The 22,600-nt window shown below is 30.7% G+C and overlaps 1 protein-coding gene and 1 long non-coding RNA gene across 3 annotated transcripts in view; one reads left to right on the forward strand and one right to left on the reverse strand.

Annotated features, from left to right (window-relative positions):
- The window catches only part of LOC146997089 (uncharacterized), a 269,854-nt gene extending 260,493 nt beyond the window's left edge, over positions 1–9,361 (reverse strand). The window contains exon 1 of the long non-coding RNA XR_015041109.1: positions 9,122–9,361. This is a non-coding gene — a long non-coding RNA (uncharacterized LOC146997089). The remainder of the gene's footprint in view (positions 1–9,121) is intronic.
- Positions 1–22,600, forward strand: part of LOC118192833 (uncharacterized) — a 204,965-nt gene that overhangs the window by 89,577 nt on the left and 92,788 nt on the right. Inside the window, exons 1-2 of one of the 2 annotated variants that reach the window (XM_085816622.1) lie at positions 10,696–11,004; positions 11,772–12,178. The gene's annotated coding sequence lies outside the window, so the exon portion shown is untranslated. Of the gene's footprint in view, positions 1–10,695; positions 11,005–11,771; positions 12,179–22,600 lie in introns of those variants that run through there. The other variant, XM_085816623.1, reaches the window with a different exon arrangement.

The following is a 22,600-nucleotide window of genomic DNA, read 5'->3' on the forward strand; positions in this document are numbered from 1 at the left end:
TTTTGAATGTAAGGACGAAGTACCCAGTTACTGCCTTGCATTTTTTTTTTTTTTTTCAATTATTAGCAATTTGAATTGTCTTTTTCTGAGTCTCCATGAGATGATACATAAAATTGTGTTATCTATGTGAATACCTAGGAACTTGGGTAATCTTAACTTTCTTTCCGTCCAGGATGAAGTGGGCTTCCTTAAGAGCTTTTGGCCCGGTTTGTTAAAAAGAATAGCCTTGGACTTCTCTTGCGAAATGCAGAGTTTCAACCTCTGGCATTCTGTTAAGTTGTTTGAGAGAACCGGTCACATTCCTTTCGAGGATGTCTCTAGTCCTACCACTAACAACCAACGCAGTGTCATCCTCAAACGCGAAGATCTTCGTATGATCGGGGAATTCATACTTTAAGACGTCATTAAAAGTGAGGGCCCAGAAATCAGCACTCAGGCAGGATCCTTGGGGACATCCTGTAGTAAAGTTTTTGCTGGTTAGCATGTTGTTATGTATGAATATGCTTTCTCTATTATGAAAATAATGTATGAGAATATTGAGAAGATTAGAAGGACAGTTGGCTTTATTAAGTGCATGTTATACTGAAGGCCACCATAGTGAGTCGAAGGCATTTTTTAAATCAACACAAATAAGTGCACTATGTTCACCTTTTGATTTATTCTGTTGGATTCGCTTCAGTATTTGCTTGTGCTGGCTTTGAATCCGTACTGGTTTTTACTGATTGTTTGATTTTTGATAAAGTGATGTCTGAACCATCCGGAAATAAGTCTTTCTCGAACTTTTCCTATGACTGGCAGCAAATTTATTGGCCGAAATGCAGAAGGATTTTCGGGGATCCTATCCTTCTTCTCGAAAAGTATTATTTGTCCTTTCTTCATGTTATCGGGAAAGGTCGACAATTCTAAGCATTTATTGAAGTAATTAAGAAGGATTCTTGGGTCATAATTGTGTATAATTTTTAGAATTTTGTTGTTTATAGAGTCGGGGCCCGGGGCTTTCTTATTGGTGAGGTGCTTGATAATATTATTAATTTCTTGTAGAGTGAAGGGGAAGTCTTTTGAGCCATTCTGTAAGAAATAAATCACCGAACAATAAGAACTAAAGCTATCGTCCATTCCTAATAATTCGTTTGGAATTCCTAAATCTTCCATACAATTAGCTTCTGGAGCGCACTTCGCCTACAACTGTACAGAGCTGTTTTAACGCTTGAAAACTGCAGCAATACGAATCTTTCATCCAAATGAAAAATAATGGTGTATGGAAGCACTTACCGATTTATTTCTTGCCTTTTGCTGAAAGAGGGTATAATTTAGAAACTTTATAAGGTATTTCTCCCGTCTTCTCTTAGCAAGCTTTCGTGGTGTAGTGGTCAGCACTCTCAGCGCGTCATTGAGAGGTCCGCGGTTCGATTCCTGGCGAAGGCGTTGCATATTTTTGATCTTGCCTGCTCCCCCCCCCCCCGAAAAAAAATCCTAATGTCTCTACAACTTCCAATTTACGATAACAACGTAAAATATATGCACAAATCGAAAAGACCATCGTGTACGTAAAAATTTTATCACTGAAACCAGTCATTTTACATGACACCTTTGAAATTTCAGAACGCAGTATTATTAACTCGTCTATTTACATGTGCTTTTCTCAGAAATGGTATATACGTACGGTTACCATATTTTAGGTTTGGTTTGGTTTATTTCATTACGGCCAAGCACGCTACATCTATCTGCCAAAGAGAAGGGATGCCTTTGTGGAGGACTTTCTAAGGAAAACTGGCTCGTATCCTTGTTAAACATGGGGAAAATGGGAAAAACCACGAAAACATCCATGCAGCTAGCCTATTAGCTTGGAATCGAACCTAGGCCAACTACCAGTGTTCAGTGATTTTTCCGCTCGGGTGCTGGTGGGCACCCACGTTTTAGGAATGCCAATCCGGGTGTTCGCGCGGGGGGAAGAATAGGACACATGACCCCTTTGAAATCGAATAAAAGATGTGTTTTTGTATTGATGCAATACTGTATTCTGTAATCTATTTGTGACTCCCCCCCCGCAAAAAAATTAATTAAATTTTATTGATATAATTATTCGTCTCTTGTTCCTTCCCCTTGAGAATTTTTTCCGGTTGCTCATAGCTAGAGCACTTTATGAAAAATTCATTTCAATTATTAAAAAGCGCACAACATGAATATTATGCGATCGGTAAAAGTTAGTATGAAGGAGTAAAAGGAAGTATTAAAAGACAACAAAATATCCAAGTTACTGAAAGTAGACTGCATATTTTTTGCAGCATATCCGCTCTGAGGCTGTAGATGGCTAGGATACTTGTTTCTACTGTTTCACATTTTTTTCATTAGATAATATTTCCCTGAGAAAATTTAGCGGATTTTATATGGTCATAAAAATAATTGCAGGAATACGAAGTTATGAAGTTTCAAAGATGCAGTTGACACTTCTATGCGACACCTTTTTGGAGATCATAGCTGGAAAGAAATGTCCTTTTTACTGAAACTGATGCATTTAGCTATAAAACCATTTGACTAGATAGATAATCATTCTCATTTCGAAATCCCGGATATACTTGAGTCCCGAACTCAGGCCCCCGGACGTAATTTCAAATCCTAAGTCCAATAATTCAATAACCGGTACGTGCAGCATAATTTTCCCCTTTGAAATTTAAAAACTAAACATCACTAAAGAGTCTTGATTATTATTAATGCCGTTTACAAAAGGATTTTTTACAATTGGCGATATGAGGTTTTAATACTTAGTTTTCCTTGTTATAATCGTCTTAATATTTTTAAAATTCCTGTCTTATCATCATTTAAATTATAATATTATATTAATGTTATTAATATTCACATTTAATATTTTTGTTGTTTTTTTGTTCTCGTTTGTATAATAATGTTTTATTAATAAGAAAGTTTTATCCTTAATGAATGGCAACAGTTTTTGTTAGTCCAAAGGGATTTGAATCCCGGAGGACTATTAGTTTCGTTTTGGCATTTTGCGTCGGACTCATAAATGTCGGTTCACTTTTCAAACTGTCGCCACAAAATGTTAGAGTCCTGCATTATATTTGAAGAAATTAAATAATGAAAAATCTGCATAAATGTATGTATATTTCTCGTATTGTGATAAAACAACGGTACATAGAGTCATCGAATTTTGAATAACGTAATCCTCCAACGAATATGAGCATGTGGAAGACCAAATTTGAAATTTGAAATTTGTTTTATGATCGATTTCCTATTTTTTAAAACTATGATCGATTTCCTATTTTTTGATTAACAAACTCAAGGATTTCAAAGCGAGCAATGGCAACGTTGTGCAGAAAAAACATTTTTATCTCCAGCGCGCGAGTCTCTGTATCGGAAATTCTAAAGATATGCTCGTTTTAAAACTATTTTGCGATATTGCTGTTGCACTGGATCTTATGGTTTAAGTGCGAGGAACATGATATTTAATAAAGAAAGGTAACACACAAAATGTTAAAAAACGCCCCTTTGAACGTAATTTAAAATCTGAAACATTTCAGTTTTTTTTTTTTTTTTTTAATATTTTAATATGATGATCTGTTTGGCGAAATTTTTCTGCATCAGTGTGTTGCTATTAATTGGGATTAATTTAAATAAATCTCCTTCGTGTATTAAACTGAAATCTGAAAGATCATCCCGCAGGATCTGAACGTTAGAAACTTCTCTAAAGGTGTATGTTCGAATTTTTTGACCATTACGTTTCGGTCGGTTACCACGCTATTTATCTTTTACGTGGGATTGGAAATAACTACTTTTCAAATTGTTATCATTCAACATGACATAAGCTCTTTGTTTATCTTTTAAATTACAGCTGTTCATTTTAACGTTAAAAGAACATCTTTAACTGGAATTTTATTAATCTTTTCGGCTGTAAAATGTTTAAAAAATTGCAACAACACTGAAAGCCGCATTCCTTTCCCCCCAAAAAAAATTTCCCCTCCGCCTAGAATAGTCATTTTTTAAAAAAATGTTGTTAACTAAATATTTTTTAAACGTTTTTGTTTCGATTGACAGATATATAATTAATCACTTTTATTCAATGTAAACAGTATCTTGATTATTAGTTTTAATATAAATAGAAATCATTATGATATTTCATATCCAATGTAAAAGTTAATTAAAACATTTAAAAAATGTTTTTTTTTTTTTTTTTTTTTTTTTTTTTTTGTCCAAAACCTTGACTTACTAATCGAAAAATACAGTATATCCAGTTAATAGTTTTCCTAAACAATTACAGCACTACTCTAAGTAATCAAAAAGTAATTTTAAAAGCGCATGTTTCATGAATCCTTTTCCCCTCTTCTACTCACTAAGTAAACTCAAAGTGATTTCTTAGCAAACCTCTTGCTCAAGGAAAAGTACATTATGAAGTCTAACTTTACCTAAGCTGCATATGCAAAAAATAACTGGACCAGCTCATCATGGATTTTTTACGAGCCGAAATTGTTAAATGGCAAGCAATGCAGCTTTTTCGTCTGACATATTAGTGGCACATCTTCGCCGTTTGGAGAATGCATATGTGTGTTAAGACGATCTCTTTCTCAGACGTCCGCGTTCGCGGCTTAGGAAAAGGATTTGTGTGTCGTTCTCTTTCTCTCTTTTTCCTGACCCAGTTCCGGAAGTGCTCGATGGATCCTCGTGTCGGCCAATCCAGTCCACGCACGTGCGTTCGACAATTTTAGTTCGTGCTCGGCTAAAAATACTTCGCTCAGGGACGACATGCCTCGCAGCTCGAATCCCGGAGCGCTGCAGAAAAGTATGTTCGCGAATTGGCATGAATGCTATCGGCTTCAAAAAACAACGTTGGAATCGAATTCCTCTCTCTGCACTACTAAAAACGAAATTAGGAAATTAGTTTTCACATTTTATCTTTTAAAATTGTTGAAGAATTTTTATCTTAAATGTCTGGTATTGTTTAAAGTTTACCAGCAGTGGTATGCAGCAGCAGTTTGAAGTTCCAACTGAAGTTTTAAGACATTCCGTCCCAGATTTTAAGACCTAGCCAGCATGCTACCAGTATGAAGAAATAAATCTGGAATATATCCCCCTTCCCCCCCCCAACTAAACGGCTAAACGAGACTGATGAAATTAGGCATCATATTGTATTTTTTAAGCTGTTGAGAATTCCTTGTCACAGATGTGTGTTGTTGTTATTATATAACCATCAGCAGTTGAGATATTCCGTTTGTGTTTTTGAGATTCGATTTTCTAAATTTAAAAAAAAAAAAAAAATGTATTAGAACCAAACATTAATTTTTTTAGCCACCGAAAGCTGATAAAATATGTTAAAATCCCATTTTCTCCTACGCCTGCATATTTTTTTACAAGGTTTTTGGTTTTTTACGTTGCAGTCATAAAGTATCGGAGATCATTAATTTAAAATACGCATCTGCGAAAAATCAGTTGTAAAGTTTTTTCAGGAGTTGTGGCTAAAAATCGACATCTGGCAACAACCCATGCTTCATATCCTTTTATCGTTTGGAAATAAACTGGCTTTTAATGAATAAAGAATGAATTTTTTATTTGATGATATTCCTAAGAGTTGAATGTAATTAAACGAAGAACATGCGTAAAGTTTTGTTTTTGCGTTAAAATTCAAACTGGTGTACGTTTGAAATGTTGCGATTAGTTTGAAGGTGATGTAGTAAATGTTAATCAATTTATTCAAATCTTGTGTTTTATTCAAACATTCACGATAGTTTTTATAATAGCAATTTCCTGAAAAGACATTGTGACAAATTTCTTGTTTATACTATAATATGATTTCCTAATTTATAACGCATTTCCTATTTATACTATAGAATGTTTTACGAAATTTACCGAAATTTTTGATGTCGTGGCTATATTTGTTCAGCCTCAATCTAAAGATTAGATAATTTTATGTTTTAAAATCAAATATTTAAAACAATGTATTAAAATGTGAATAGATATGTAGCAAAAAATTTAGGACTGAGTTTTAATTACGAAAGAAAATCATATAAACACATTTTTCGGGAAATTTTTAAATGAAGATATACCTTTAATGTGGTGTTAATTAAAAAAAAAATCTCATATGCATATGTTTTTCATACCCATATGAGAAATAACAAATGCACTAATTTTGTTGGCCATTTTAATTGCAGCATTATTGGCCATTTTAATTGCATAGAAATTATATTTGTTGCATTGGGATAAAACAACGGTACCTAGAGCCATCCAATTTTGAATGACGTAATCTTCCACCAAATATGGGCATCTGGAATCCCTAATTTGGAATATGAAATCTGTTTTATTATCGATTTCATATTTTGTAACACTTTAATGAACTTTTGATTAAAAAAACTCAACGATTTCAAAGCGAACAATGGCAACACTGTACGGGACGGGAGGGGATTTATCTTCAGCGTGCGAGACTCTGTATCGGAAATTCTAAAGGTATGGTGGTTTTAAAATTAATTTGCGATATTGCTGTTGAACTGAATTTTATGGTTTAAGTGCGAAGAACATGATATTTAACAAATAAAGGCAGCACACAAAATGTTTAAAAAAACGCCTATTTGGACGTAATTTAAAATCTGAAACCTTTCAGTTTTTTTTTTTTTTTAAAGTTGCAGACGGAAACCGGTTTGATTGCTATGGAAATTTATGCTTTGCTTTTTATAGAGACAACAGAGTATAACACGGAAGCCTTGCCATGAATCGCAACAGACCACGTTCTCTGAAATATGATAGTCATGCGACCAAGAGTGTCTAAATTGCATTCGGATGCAAATGAATTTGAAGCACGTGTAACTTTTATTTGAGACATATATCTGTCTTGAAGAATTCAAGACATATTGGGTAGTTTGTTAAATTTTTCGAAGTTTACTGACATTTCGAAATTTCTGATCTCTAAACAAATTAGAGCAAAATTAAAATTTTAATATGCACTAAAACTTCGTGTTACGCTATCTCGATTAACGTGGATTAACATTAACAGCATTTTCTTGTAAGCGCTAAATTTACGATTTTTTTTTTTTTTTTTTTTTTTTTTTGCAAGCAGCAGCCTAATTAGGCCGAGGAGCAGAAAGTGTGCTGTGTTCAGGACGATATCTTAATTCAGAGTAGGTAGTTAATTTCTATATCGTTTTGATTGTATAATTAATAAAGTTCTGAAATTATTATTGACTAAAAGCTTATCAAAGTTATTTCTTTTAGAGTGTTGGACTGTTTTTAGAATAGAAAGGGGGAATGCCCAAATTAAAATGAAGAGTTTAGGGGCTATTGGAAATTTAAGTTAAAGTTTTTATTTATATATTTTTTATCTTGCATACATGTATTTAAAGTTTTACACGCATGAAAATCGGATATCATAAACTTAATGGGTATTTTTGACTGTAACTTGTATTTTTCAATTTTTTACAAAATTTTTATAAGTTTTAACAGAAAAATTACTAATTTTTAAAATCATCGACATTTAATTTATTAAAACTGCGCGAAGCACCGTTCTTGACCTTGTAAATACATTAGGTATTTTTTGGAAGCAGGAAAGATGAAAAATGAGCAAGGCCTTCGCCAGGAATCGAACTGCGAACCTCTGGAATACGCGCCCAGCGTGCAGACCACCACACCACGAAGGCATGTCAAGAAGGCGGGAGAAATACCTTATAACCTTACTGTTTTTTACTCTTCATCTCCACCGTTTCTACATCTTAATAAAGGTTGTTGGAGGTAGATGTCACGAAAATGATTATTCATAATTATAAATTCATATTTCCACCTTATCATGTTAAACCACCTAAGTATATTGAAACTGAAAAAGAACAGAAAATAAATTTAATAATTATGCACGCAATAATAAATATCAGTAAGCCTTAACACGATTGTTTCAAATTACAGTTATTATTCATTTTTAATAGTTTTTTAAATTCATCAATCAAATTTTATATTTTTTTGCGAGTTGCATTTCCCCCCCCCCCCCTTTTTCGGATCGGATGTAGCGAACGAAACTTTCGGCCTCTTGAAGTTCGTTATATCGGAGATTGAGTACAGTCTCAATTAAAAGGCCAAATGTCATAGGTTGTTTAGCAGCAGTTAGAAAAGTTTTCATTAGCGTTAGGATTTTTGAAAGAGGCCGCCAGTTAACGATTGCGGGTTTAGTTGAAATAAAAAGAGGGCATCGTATGAGGTATAATTAAATATAACTTCAACGAGGAATTTCATAAATAAGAATGAGTTTAAGCGGTCTCAAATTAAAATTAAATTTTTATCCTGTATGCATATAGTAAATATATATATACATGTATATAAACAAAAAACATCGACATCATCATCAAACCATCGGATATTTTTTAATGCAACGGTTACTATTAATTATCTAAATTAAAAATAACATAACTAAGTAATAATATAACAATGTATTGTAAAATAAACTGTGCTAAACAGCAAAAACGAAAATTGAGTAATTAAATGTTAAATTTAAAATAATGAAGCCAGTAAAACAGAAAGGACTGTCTGATGGGTTTGCTAAGTATTTTTAAAATTTTAGGTCAAGCAAAATAATTTAGAATTATAAATTTTATTATATAACCTATACCTCAAAAGAGCGAGACATGTTCCATGCTGCTTTATTCTTCAGCGGAGGAAATTCTTCAAGGTAATAATAAACTTCTTTTGAAAATTCCATACATTGATTATTAAATAATTTATTATTCCTAAATATCAATAAAATCCCTGATATCATATAAGATTTTTCCTTCTAGAATGGTAAGCAACCGAATTTCATTCGCAAGCAGAAAAGGAGATAATTTGCTATTTATTATTCAGATGTATGAAACGCGTTCGTTTATCGGCAATATTTGGGTCGATTGGGAAAAAGCACGGAACAACCTCCAAATGCGATTTCCTCCTTTCCTCGTCGACTTCCCAAACATTTTCTTCACCCCTCCCCATCACAAACTTCCCCCACCCGTCACAACGAATGGATTCGTCAAGCCAGCAACAAGATTGATACCCTCGATAGAACGAAGGAAAAAGCTTGAACGAAAGTTGGGTGCTTTGAAGTTCTCCCCGCTTCTGAGAGGAACAGAGAGAGAGAAAAAAAGAAAAAATAAATAAATACACATGCTACCTCCCCTCAGCTGGTGAAATGGAAGCGACCCGTTTCTGCGTGCGGCATTCCAGCCTCTGACGTCACGAGTAGCAGGTTGAAGAAGCACGTGCTGTGTTCGGTCTGTTCGTCTGTCTGTTTGTTGGTGGTCGGAGGAGGATTTTCATCTTCAGCCTCTCATCCTTTTCTAGTTCTTTCTTTCTATTTTCTCCCTCCTTCTGATTGCTACGTTCGCTCTATCGGTAAGCTCTCATGACTCTCCACCCTCCCCATCTCTCTGCTGCAGTCACTGTTCTCCGAAAACATCAGAAGCAGCTGTTACTGCTGGGATCTCTTGAGGGGTCGACATCATATTAAATCATTAAAACTCGAGGTCTTTATTCAGACATAAATTTATGATCGCATTTTGCTTTTCAGCCACTTTGATTTTAAGCATAATTTATTTTGAATTTCAGCTTAATTTATTATTACTTTTTCAGTGGAATAATTATATCAGTAAATGAGTAAATTTTATAATGCAGGCATATAATTATTACAAGATAAGACTGTAATGCTTGTAATAATTAATTAACAGGTATAGATAATTAATTAACAGGTTTGGGATAGAACTGAAATTGAGTTCTATCCCAAACCTGAGTTTTTCATTAAAACTAGCATTCCTTTAAATTAACACTGTAATAAATCAGGTTGAATTACCAATATATTCTTTATTAAGATCTGTATGTGGCTGTCTTAAAATTATATTAATCGACTGTTTTTACAGGAAGAAATATTTTCGGTCATTACAATTCATGAGTAAATAGCTGCCTGTTATTTTAGAACAATAATATAAAAAAGCTATAAATACTCTTGTAAAAATTTCGAATGTGTTTTTATCTTATTTACGTTTTGAAATAGTGTGTTTGATTGCATTCTTTTATATTATTGATTATGCTTAATTATGATTTATTTATTGATTAAGTAAAAAGGTTTCATTCATTTAGAATTAGTAATAATAAATTTGAATTTTCATTATATCAAGCATATAATGATTTTTTTCAAGTTTATTTATTTTATGTTAATATTTATACGAAAAGGTTTTGGGATTAACACTGTTGATTCTATAACATGTAATTCTGTCGCAGATTTTTTACTCTTTCTAAAAAATATTATTTTAGGTATCAATTTTTAAAAAAAAAAATTAATTTTTGTGGTTTTAACAAAGGTGTTATCTCCATGTCAAAATATAATTTAAAGATAATAATGATATAAAGTTTTACGTATGGACGTTAAATAATCTTGCTATATAATTTAATGTAAATAAATCGTAGTAGAATGTTAAAACAAATGCGGATGTGACTTGGCGAGAAGGTAAAGTAGGAATGGGAGTATTATAAATATGGGGCTCGTCCCTTTTTCTATAAACGTTAAAGTTGTTTAGGCTGTGGAGGCTGCTATTGGCGGCGCATTGTCCCCGTCTGAACGTCAGCATGAAGCGAAAGAGCTGGAAGGGGGGGACGGCATAATAGGCGGGTCGTAAGGGCATGCGCCCTGTGGATCGTGTTTTGCCGCCGGGTGTGGGAGGAGCAACGCGATCGACCGACTCTGCCAACCAACCAGGCGAGGCAGTTGGCCCTTTGGCGACGTCAAACCTTGGGTATGCTGGTGAAATTTTCCAACGTTGGTTGAGTTCGACGAGGATCGCCGTGTTGGTGTTCCGCTGTCGGCCTGCGCTGATTTTCTCCACAGGAACCTCGGGAATGGATCCTAAGCATTTCGAAGCAACGATGGCCAGAGCCATTGCAGCAGTATGGAGGGATTCGTAGCTTGTAGTGCGTTTGGAATATGGAAACGGTCAGGTGTGGAATCGCGCTTAGGCCTAATGAATGTCAAGTGCGCGCTTATGTGAATCATCGTGATGGCAGGTATTAAAAATGTTATTTATTTATAAATATTATTTAAAGCATTGCTATTTTCAACCTTAATATTTTGCTACAACCCTAATATTTGGTATACAGTTCTCGGTATATTCTCCTTACCAGAAACAGAATGTATTTCCGTTTTTAAACCATTTGATAAATGGTTACTTTTAATACTTTTTTATATTTATTTCGGGAAACTTTTATTCTACGATCGAAAATATGGAATGATGCCTGCTATTTGCTATATAGTTCTCATTATATTCTTCCTACCAGTCGTAGAATATATTTCTGTGTTTAAACCATTTGGTAAATGGTTACTCTTTTAATTCTTTTTTATGTTATTCCGGTAAACCATTTTTTCGTCGATCGAAAATATGGAATTATGCCTGATCATTGCAGTTTAGTTCTTAGGTAACTATTTCTGCAGTTCGTGTATGTTGTTGTCCAATAAATGTGGTTGTTTCCATGAAGATATCAGTGAATATTCTACAATTAGATTGTTAGCAAACATATAAAAATAAATATGCTTTAATTCAAAATTTAATTTTCTTTAATATTACTATAATTTATCCTTGAATTTCTGCATTTTTTTTTTTACTTTCTGGATATAATTCATAAATTATATTATGTAATTACTTGATTCTCTGCTGTTTCATTTTAATTTCTGGACATAATCCATAAATTTTGTTGTTATGTTTTATTTTTTATGTTTAATGTATATTTTATTGCACAAATATTAATTACAATACTTTTTTCTTTATTTATTGTAGGTAAAATGCTCTGCTGTTGCAAAAATAAGGATTTTGCAGTTTGATGTTGTGACATATACGTGATGTGTGTGGATATCCATATTTTGAAGAATGTTATTTAAATGTGCTGAAGTGTACTGTCTTTATATGACAGACTAAAGTTTGCATTTGTTGATGGATAGATAATTTAGTGTTGTACTTCCAATATATTAGAGAGTGTTCATCTCCATGGATTACTAGTGATAGTAACAGATTTGGATTATTAATGGATAAAGTGTTATTGTGCATATCACATGGATTACTTTTCATAACAATGGAGCTTATCTCATAATCTTTGTGTTGTGTGTTGTGATTTTCTTGGATTACTGGATAATTGTGTTATTAATATATCAGTGTCTGAAGAACATTTTGGATAACTAATATCTGAGGTAGGTTGTATTTCTATGTTACTTGGATTTTGGGGTAACTCAATACAATTTAAATAATTAAAAATTTAATTTATAGTTGATTAATTCTAGAGCTACCAGTCTGCTAAAAGGACAGTTTTTTTCTATCATTGGGTAGAAAAATGGTTCATTAAATGTAAGTTGTTTTGGTGTTAAAAAAGCTGTTGGATTTTCTTGGAATGCTGTTTATAATTTAGATTTTAGCCTATTTTCCCATTATTGCATCCTAAACTGCTGTTTATTAATTCATAATTTAAACTGTCTGCAAATTTAGAAAAACATTTAAGAGGCATATATTTATGCTATCGAAAAAAGCATGAAATGGCATATGTACCATAGGGATCTGCAGAAAATGACCTGGAGAAGGAAGAAAAAATTGGAGGCAAATAATTATATCAATAAATTTTTATTTAATTTAGGCGGTATTACATTAAGAGTTTGGAGTACAATACTGGCATCAATTCTGAAGCACATATGAGGAAATGAATATGCTAACATATAGTTTACTTAGTTTTATGGTAGTCAGAAGAGAATTTTCTTGCCGCAGTAAATTGAATTATTTATTTTGGGTGGTTTTACCAGTAGATTATAGAAAAATATATTAATGTCAATCTGAAACACAAATACTAGATGCATTTATAGAATAAGACATTTTTTACTTGAGTTTGGTAAGTGTTTACAAAAAATTTTCTGAGAGAGTAGGAGGATACATATTTAATATTAGAATTTCTGAACAGTTGGAAATGAGAACCATTATTCATAAAAATAATGTAATTAGGCTATGTAAGAAATTATGTATATTAAGATACCTGAATAGTAATTTTACTGGAAATAAGAAGTAGGATTGCAGTAATAAACATTTTAAACTGGAAAGGAATTTGAACAACAGTTTTCTCAAAAATAAAAGTACTTATTGAAGCTATTTGAATTTTGGATGTAATCTTTCTAAATTTATTCAGAACAAAGATGTCTGAATTTAGAATTTAAAGGTGAAACTGCATATTATAGGCCATTTTAGTATATTCTGATTTAACATTTTCAGTTTTCTGTGTTATCTTGAAAAAGGGGAGATTAAAGAAGGAACTCTGATAAAAGACCATATTTTAAAGCAAATCATAATAATATTAGAGATTGGAATTCCACATATTCAGAAAATTTTATTTTATAATTTTATTTAAAAAGCAATATTTAAAACAGTAACCACCCTCCCCCTCAAAAAAAAAAAGAAAGAATTTGTTATATTTTAAAGAAGTTAAGAAACTTGTGTATTTAAAATGAGCAATAGATAGTTATTTTAAAAAATTTTATGCAGAGAATTAAAAGCTAGTTAGGATTTATTTTGCATATTATGAATAAAAAGAAGACTACTTTCTTATATTTGAGTGAAGAACTCAATTTAGTCTGTACATCACAATAATAAATTGTTAAACTAAGTAAGCTAATAGGGGAAATAAATTTTAGTAATTTTTTGTGATGCAAGCATTAGTGATTATGACAGAAGAATTTCTGTTATTGTAATTAATTGGTAAATTTTTTTTAAAGTACAAAATAAATTTTCATTGCATTAAAATTATAAGTATTAAAACAAAACATATTTTGAACATAAATAAATTAATAATATTTTTGAGGTACAGTATTTTTGAAATTAACCCTGCATGTTATTTCCATTTGATTTAAAAAAAAAATTGCATTTCTTTCAAATTATATTGCTATGTCATGCTTTTGTTTTTTGATATCAAAATTCAAGATACTGGAATTGAAATCACAGACATTTTCTTCAAGCTGTTTTCAAAAAGAAAAAAAAAATTCATTAAGGCATTTTTGTTAAAAATAAATATGTTCTGTTTACATGCAGTGATAAGTTCATCAGTTTTGTATTAATATATTTACCCAGAAATGTTTTGATGGAACCAATAATAATGTAATATACCTATAACTTATTTGAACTATATAATTTATTTTTAAGTAGGTTGTGGTATTATTCGCTTCCTTATAAAACTATGTCAGCGGTAGCGGGCATGTTTTTGTAAAGAATGTTCTTGGAAAATGACAGGAGCGAAACTGTGAAAAATTTGTGTTGAAGTTTAATATTTGGGAATAACAAACATGGAACAAACCACCTATAAGTTTTCAGTAACAGCTAAACCAAAACCTGTCACATATTGGCCAAAGTAAATTTGTGTTTTCAAGGTTTTTTTAGAGAATTAATATAGACCTTTTAATTTTCAGAAAAGTATTTTGGCAATGAGTAAAAATTAAATCTTATGTAAATTAAATCTTGATAAGATAATCAATCAATGAGTAAAATTAAATCTTGATAAGATAATCAAGATATCATGCTATGCTAATTTTTGAGTCTTTTTAGAACTTTAGTAAAATATTACATCAGTTTCTGTTTGTGTAATTGATATTTTAATTTTAGAAATATAAAACATTTCAAAATTGTAAGAAGAATTATCCAAATTATAGGTTTACTACACTTTTACACGTTTTGTTTTAAGAGAAAAGAAACTACAGTTATGTCTTAATTTAAACTCTCGATTTCTTAAACAGGCATATATGTTTATTTGCTGTAAGAAAGCTGTGTAAATTTAAAAAACATTAAATGGACAAGACATTTACTGACCTCTAAAAATAAATATGGCTTATAAATGCATTCAGTAAGAATTATATGTATGAGGAGCAGTATTTTACTGTGTATGTTTTTCAATCAAAAATGAGGATGAAAACAGGAATGTAAGACTAAAACTTTTTCTGGAAAAGATGATTGTAATCATAATATCACTAGTAGCATTTACTGATTATAATATTTTTTTAATTGTTATTGATTTCAAATTTTCTAAGATAGTCAGTCTGTAATATTTAAGTGTAATGGCAACTTGTTTTAATATTAATATAATAAATCATTGTTTTGACATAGGCTACATGATAATTTGGATCATTTGGGAGTTTTGAATACAGTTCTGATGCAACTTTTAATATTGATGTTGTAATAATTGCTTATCAATAATGAAACATTGCATATTCTTATTGAGAATAAAGAAAGTGGATCATTGGTTTAAAAAAAATATCAGTTTTGTTGTAAAGATGAAATAAATTAGATTTTAAGATGTTTAATCACATTTAAAGCTTAAATATACTAAATAAATAAATATGTTATCATTTGCTCAATTGAAAACATAAAAGGCAAATTTCAGTGTTGTTTGTTGTAAAGATGAAATAAATTAGATTTTAAGATGTTTACTCACATTTGAAGCTTAAATATACTAAATAAATAAATATGTTATCATTTGCTCAATTGAAAACATAAAAGGCAAATTTCAGTGTCTGATAGCAATATTTGAATTTATCCATTTGAATCATTCATCTATTTATCAATAGTTTAAGGAATTTATTACAAATATTGAAGATGTACATAGCTGTTCTAGAATAGAGTATATTTTTTCACATCGAACTCTGCTTCGTAACTGTTCTGTTATCAGGACTGGATTCAGAAATGTATGTATGTATGCATGTGTGCAAGTATATATTGCAAGCATGAATGTGTGTGTGTGTATACATATACACATGCATGCACATACATACATATACATTCATACATTTCTTAATCTGATCCCAATAACAGAACAGTACTCTCTGCTTAAATATTAAAATAATGTTTAATCATTTTTAATATTTCTTTATGGAAATAATTTTTGGCAGTTTTGCAAATCATATAGACTTGTTTTACTTATTTATTCAATTTTATTTGTATCATAGCTGAATGTACTTCTTTGTTGTATACAACAGGATCGTACATTTATGTATCATTCCACAAAAGGGGGGATTAAGGATAATGTTTCCTTTATACAAGATTTAATTAAAATTATAAATTGAAGTGAATCCTATGTTCAACATATGTAACACAATTATGTAAGCATATACATGCCTCCATTTTTTCTCTTTATCATTAGATTGGATAGTGAATATCAAACTTTCAGTCCTTTGAAGTTTGTTGTAGCAGAGTCCAATTATGTTATCAGCTGAGCATTTGCTTTAGGACTTGACAGTTTATTATTTATTCTAAAAAATTATTAGCATCAAATAGTGTAATAGCATATATGTGAAGGAAAATATATTAAAGTTGCTATCTTTCATGATAAATGGAACTGGCTGCTAGTAATGTAGTAGATAACATTATTATTTACTTGTTATCCACCATACTTTCCTCATCAAAAATAAAGACATAAGGAAGTATAATAAATTAAACAATAGCAGCAACAAAAAAATGTTGTTACTTGAAAAATATCAAAACTCTGTAAGAATATTTTTGTATTAGTTAGCATATCTTGTTTCTATGATCATCATGTAACATAGTTACAGATGTACTGTTTTGTACATCATTTATGATAAATATATATTGAACTTAATTTTTAGTTACATTAATGCATTTCAGGTTTAAAATCCTCTTCCCCCCAGGGTGGGATTTATAGTGCTTTTTAATATGATTGTTATATTTTGCATCATTGTAATCGAGCAGAACTTGTTACTAAAAATATTTTACACTCATGTACATAAGTAAAATAGAAGTAATGAGTAATAGTTATACATAAGTAAAAATTAGGTACTATATTGGCACATGCAATCGTAAGCGCTTGATTTTGCATATTTTTTCAGTATTCTAGTTTGATTTGTTGGTGGATTTTATAGCAGCAAATTAAATAGTAGTTTTAACACCTATCTTCTCATGCATCCGCAGTATCGTTTGGTGCCGATGTATCTAAACGTAGAGAATGAATATGTTCACTGCAGAATATTATGTATATTTGCTGGTTACAGGAAATTCCTTAGAATCTAAGCTCACACCCAGTTTGATGGTCATGAATATTTGGTAGAAATTCTCAGCTTTTAGTCAGGGTGTTTGATATTTTCTTTACTTCCATGCTCATATGTTTTTTTAAAATTTTCTTCCACATTTGCTTCTAGCATTCACCTTGTTCTCTTTAGTAAGATGGTATTGCAGTTTTCTTATTCTCATGAGCCTTATTTACCACAGTGAAGTCCTAATACATATTAGCAATAGTACAAATGCTTGGAAACTGTCAGTGTGCTAGAGCCAGGGAGATGAATAAATTTATTTATTACGTTGTATCACATACCAGAATTGCACATCTTCATTTCTTGCTCGTCTTCTGTGGATTAAACTGAAATGTCAGTATTGCTTAATTTCATAGGTATCAGAGAATGAATACCTCTAATATACAATATAATTTACATTATTGTATTTGCAGTTTATTGTGTAATGGAATATTGTCTGAAAGAATCTCTGTACTACTTTATTCGATGTTGATAATGTCTCATTTGCATAATTTATCAATTAGATTTAATCATAATCATGTTTGTTATATATAATTATGATTAAATCTAATATTATATTTAATATTTTGTTTTACATAGAATTTACTATTAGCTGAAGTTTCAATTAGTTGACGTAAATCTCAAAATACATTACTGGAGTATTACTGCATTATTAATTAGAAATACTATCAATTTCTTAATCTAAAAGCAATACCTTGGGTACTTACATATTAACATAACTATCTTGGCACAATTTGGCAATTCTTTACAGACAAAAAATTAAAGTTACTTCATAAATGCAAGTCAGAGATTTTCATGATGCTTTTTAAAAATATTCCCAGACTATCATTATCATAGGTTGGCAAACATTATCAATATATCAAAGGTAAACATGCTTTAAAAAATAAAAATACAGATTTTAATTATTAAATGAGGATTATGTGATACATTAAATAAATAAATAAAATTATTATAATTCCTGCAAACCCTTCTCTAATTTTTTAGCCATGTTCTTCCCTCCATGTTCGCAGTGATCTATTTTCGCTTGAAAAACATCAGAAAATTGCATGAAATTGGTATTATGTGCCAACTATTTTAACATTTCATCATAGTTCCCTTTAGCAATTTTGTGGCAAAATACTGTATTATTACTTGGCACGAACTTTACAAACTATTTAGCATTTCATCATAGTTTCCTTTAGCAATTTTGTGGCAAACTACTGTATTAGTGCAAAAATTATCAAGTGATAACTTAAAACTGGTTTTTTTGGCAGAAAATAACATGATCTAACTTTAACCCCTTCTAGGTTGGTGTCGTGTCTCACACACTCGGTGTTCTTGTTCCTGTAAAGTCAGTGTCACATGCCATGAAGTGAAAAATTCTATCGTTGAAACTGAATTTGTCGCTACTCATACTCCGCTTTAAATTCTGTGATTATTTTTGTATTTCTGAATGTTAAGTCTTTAATCGGGACTTCGAATCCGGATTATATATAGATCATCAATTTAAATCTGGTAAGATGGTATGCAGAAATTATAAAATTAAAAAGTATGAAACCATAATTTATGAAATAAAGAGCAATTATGATCTAAAGGATATCAAAATTTACAAAAAAAAAAAAAAAAAAAAAAAAAAAAGCTTAATATTTATTGGTTTATTTTATTAAACATTTCTTTCAACATGCGCATGCGTAAAGCACACATTATGCATAATCGAAATTAGAAAATTGCAACCAGAAAACTATTTGATGTGTATTATAATGACGAGGAATTTGATTTAAATCATGTCAAAGACGGAGTACATCGAGATGAAATACTACATTTAGTAAGGAATTATAAGCCGAATAAAATAAAAACATCAGTCCTGAAGATGAGGATAATGCTGACAGATCAACTTCCAGTTCATTGAGCACCGCGATTCCCCCCCCCTCTTCGGCAGAGCAGCGTGAAATTAATAAACAGATTTCGGAATGGTTAGAGAAACAAAGGATGCTTTATCCATTTTTGCAGCAATTCCAATTTTTGTTTGATGGACATCGAAACATGCTTTCACTTTGTAGATCCTTTGGCAGCTCCAGAATCGAAAACTCTTTTTGTCATAATCGAAAGTTCAAGCTTACTTTTTATAAAATTGCTCTAACAGTCTGCAAAACGTAATAAGCCGGATACAATTAGATTTGGGAACAACGCAATCTGCAACATTAACTGAAATAGATAATTAGATCATTTTAGCTTAGCTTATACCATCTGTTATACATTAAACGCGCATGTGTAAACGTATAATGCACATTCGTAAAGGTATTGTGCGCATTCGTAAATGCATGCATGCGCAGAAAGTTTGTAGCTTTGAGGTCCGGATTAAAGACTTTGTACTGTATTAGAATTTCAACTAAGGAACCATTCAAGGTATTTTTGATATTCATAGCCATTTTTTTTTTTTTTGATTAAATAAATGATTTTGTTTTTTTGTGATAAATGTGTTTTTTATGCTGTGATGTCCAAGGCAGGTTGTAAAGCTATTTTAACGATAAGGATGGATATGTAGATATTTATATTAAACACATAAAACCAATAATAAATATAGTTAATAAATATATATGAGTTAATAAATATAGTATCATATTGTTTTTTTTTTTAAATTTAAAACTTTGGTGCATTGCAGGGAAAACTGATGATCAGTCAACAGGATATCACATATTTGACCACCCATAGGTCCATCAAAAAATTTTTACTGTTTTTCAGTTTTGAATTTAGGATAGAACATATATTAATTTTCAGCAATAAAAGAAAATCCTTTTTTGGGGGGGGGGAGTGGGAATTTGAAAAAAAGAATCCGACTAAGAAGAGGTTAAAAACCATTGAAACTTAGAATACAAGAAAAGGAATTCAAAGGAACATGATGACATTGCTTGACTGAAAGGTTGTCATAAGAATAGTTGAAGAAAAAATGGTTATGGACATGATTACTAGAATTTGGGGCATTCTGAAAAATGGCGACTTCCATATGGTGGTTGCAATAACACATAAGTACCATACCTATAGTGTCTGGCACATATGAAAAACTTATCAAGTGATTTCAAAGCATGCTATGTAATATGCACACCTATACCTGTGAATACTTTCCTAAGTATGTTGAAAACTTGTTTAGTACTTTGAAAACATTGCTTACTTTAAAATTATTCTCAAATTTCTCCAGTTATGTTTCATTCTGTGTTCATAATTTGGATTTCTTAAAAAGCTGAAATTTTTTGTAATAGAATATAATCATTCTAATGATTATAACTTCATAATAAGGTACAAATAAGTTAAGTAATTTGATTTGGGCAAAGCATTCAAGAATTGTTAGTCTAAGGAAAGGTATTTCATCATTTTAACATTGTATATGAAATTGAGTGGTAATCATATTATTCTTTGTGAAATCTCTTGCACTTAGTTTGTTTAACTGTCAGATAATAAACCCTGAATGAATTGTAAGTGGCACACAATTTTAGCCATTTGGCATCTGGTAACTTAACGTAGCATAGGCATTTTCTATTAGAGTGTATTCAATTAATTCTGATAATGTTAACAAATTAACTTGTAACCAGTGATGTGTTTAAAATTTGATAATCACTACTGTGCAACTTCCTTACATCAAAACATTTATTTTTGATTAACTCGCCTTATTTATAGTGTTACTCATATATTTTATTGTTAGCATAAATTGAAATTATTAATAAGTCACAGATATTTTATGTTATACATTGACATAACTTTAAATTGTTTATTTTGTTGTTATTTTCTTTCCCCCCAAAAAAAATATGCAACAAACCATTAAAAAGTCCTAGTTTTAAAATGCATACATTAATTTTTTTAAGAATTTCAGTAACTTATTATTAAACATAGAAATTACATAATACTCAAAATTTATTTAGTGAAATACATAATGTGATCAATAGACGTGTAAGTTAAAATACTTGTGAAGATGATTTCTTCCTCAATTTGCTGACATTCAAATGTCTTATGAAATTCCCTGGATATTATTGGAGCAGTTTTGTTTTGAGGGTGGGACTTTAAAAGCTTCAAATTTTCATTTACAGCCTACCTGATATTAATAAGCTTAAAAATACAATTTGGGAGGAAGTTACAAAACTCAAGACACTGTACTGAAGAAGTGAAGTCTGTTTTGTGAATCTAAGACACTGATGTATTCAATCGTGTATATTGCTGCATAGAATAAATGCAGTGTTGAAAGTTGGCAAAATTAAATGCTGTACTATATATTTATCCTTTGCCCTTTTGTTATGGACAAAGTCAGCACAAATATTATTGGGATTTTTTTCCTTCTTTTTTCAAATTTTCCTCTTTTACAGCTTACAGTTAGCTGTGACAAACATAGAAATTAGAACAAGGATTAGCCCTTGTTCTGGGGATGGATCTCTTGCTATGAAATGACTATATACATAAATATAAGGCATGCTACTTCATTTCCTTTTGTTTTAATACTTAATACATGTTTTATAAAGCATTTTGTATTGAAAGTAAAAGACATGGAAAATAAGCTGTACACATACATCTTATGTCTCCAAAAAGTAAGGAAACAAATATAAAATAAGTCATATAAATAAATAAAAAAAAAATAGCTTGATATTGCTGTATTATAATTGCAAAAGGAAATAATAAACAAGCCATTTTAAGTTCAGATAAAGAAATTATGTTTCTAACATGTAATAAAAAGGTCAAAATCTGAAACAACATTAATGTAACATACAACAACAGTAATTCTTTTCATTGGGAGACTTATCTGTTTTGATTCACAACTATCCAGCATACTTATACGAGAAATTCTGATTTTACGTTTGGAAGTCAAAAAACTTCTGTCTCTTAATTTTGTTATTTAATTGTTCACAAACTATTGTTCCCATACATTTCAACTACTTCTTGAAATAATTTTTAAGATAATTTGTTTCATTCAAAAACATTATATTTTTATTGATTGTAAATATGAGTTCTTTCAGTGTTTTCTATACCTTTTTATCTTTTGAAGGAGGAAAAAAAGTGCATAAGTTAAATATTCAAGATAATTACTGGGTAATTATTAAGTCACATTCTTCAGATATATAAATACGTAGTAGTATAAGTAAGAGCTAACTTTAAAGGTGGCTTTATTTTTAAGCAGTTATAAATCACAGTGCCATCAGATAATATTCACTGGGAAACACAGTTCTTTTCCGATAATATTCACTGCATCCTATATAGGAACTCATATTTTGGTAATTAAATGGTTAGTTATTGTAATTACTTTACTGCAGATCATTCTACTGTTCAGTAATTACTGCACTGTATAAACAATGAGAGGAAGAAACATTTGTAACAAATTGAAAAAAGAATGCATACATTAAATACACTACAGCGGACTAGTTCACTGCTCTCAAATTATGTATATATATTAATTCCCCCTGCACATCATATTCTCTTACTGCTGAAAATTTGAGAGCAGTGAACTAGTCCACTGTAGTGTATTTATTTAATGTCTGCATTCTTTTTTTTAATTTGTTACAAATGTTTGTTCCTCTGATTATTTAAGTC

This window comes from Stegodyphus dumicola, chromosome 5 (genome assembly GCF_044657685.1).
Source record: "Stegodyphus dumicola isolate Sdum_Otavi_A_Nest chromosome 5, ASM4465768v1".
Lineage (NCBI taxonomy): Eukaryota > Metazoa > Arthropoda > Arachnida > Araneae > Eresidae > Stegodyphus > Stegodyphus dumicola.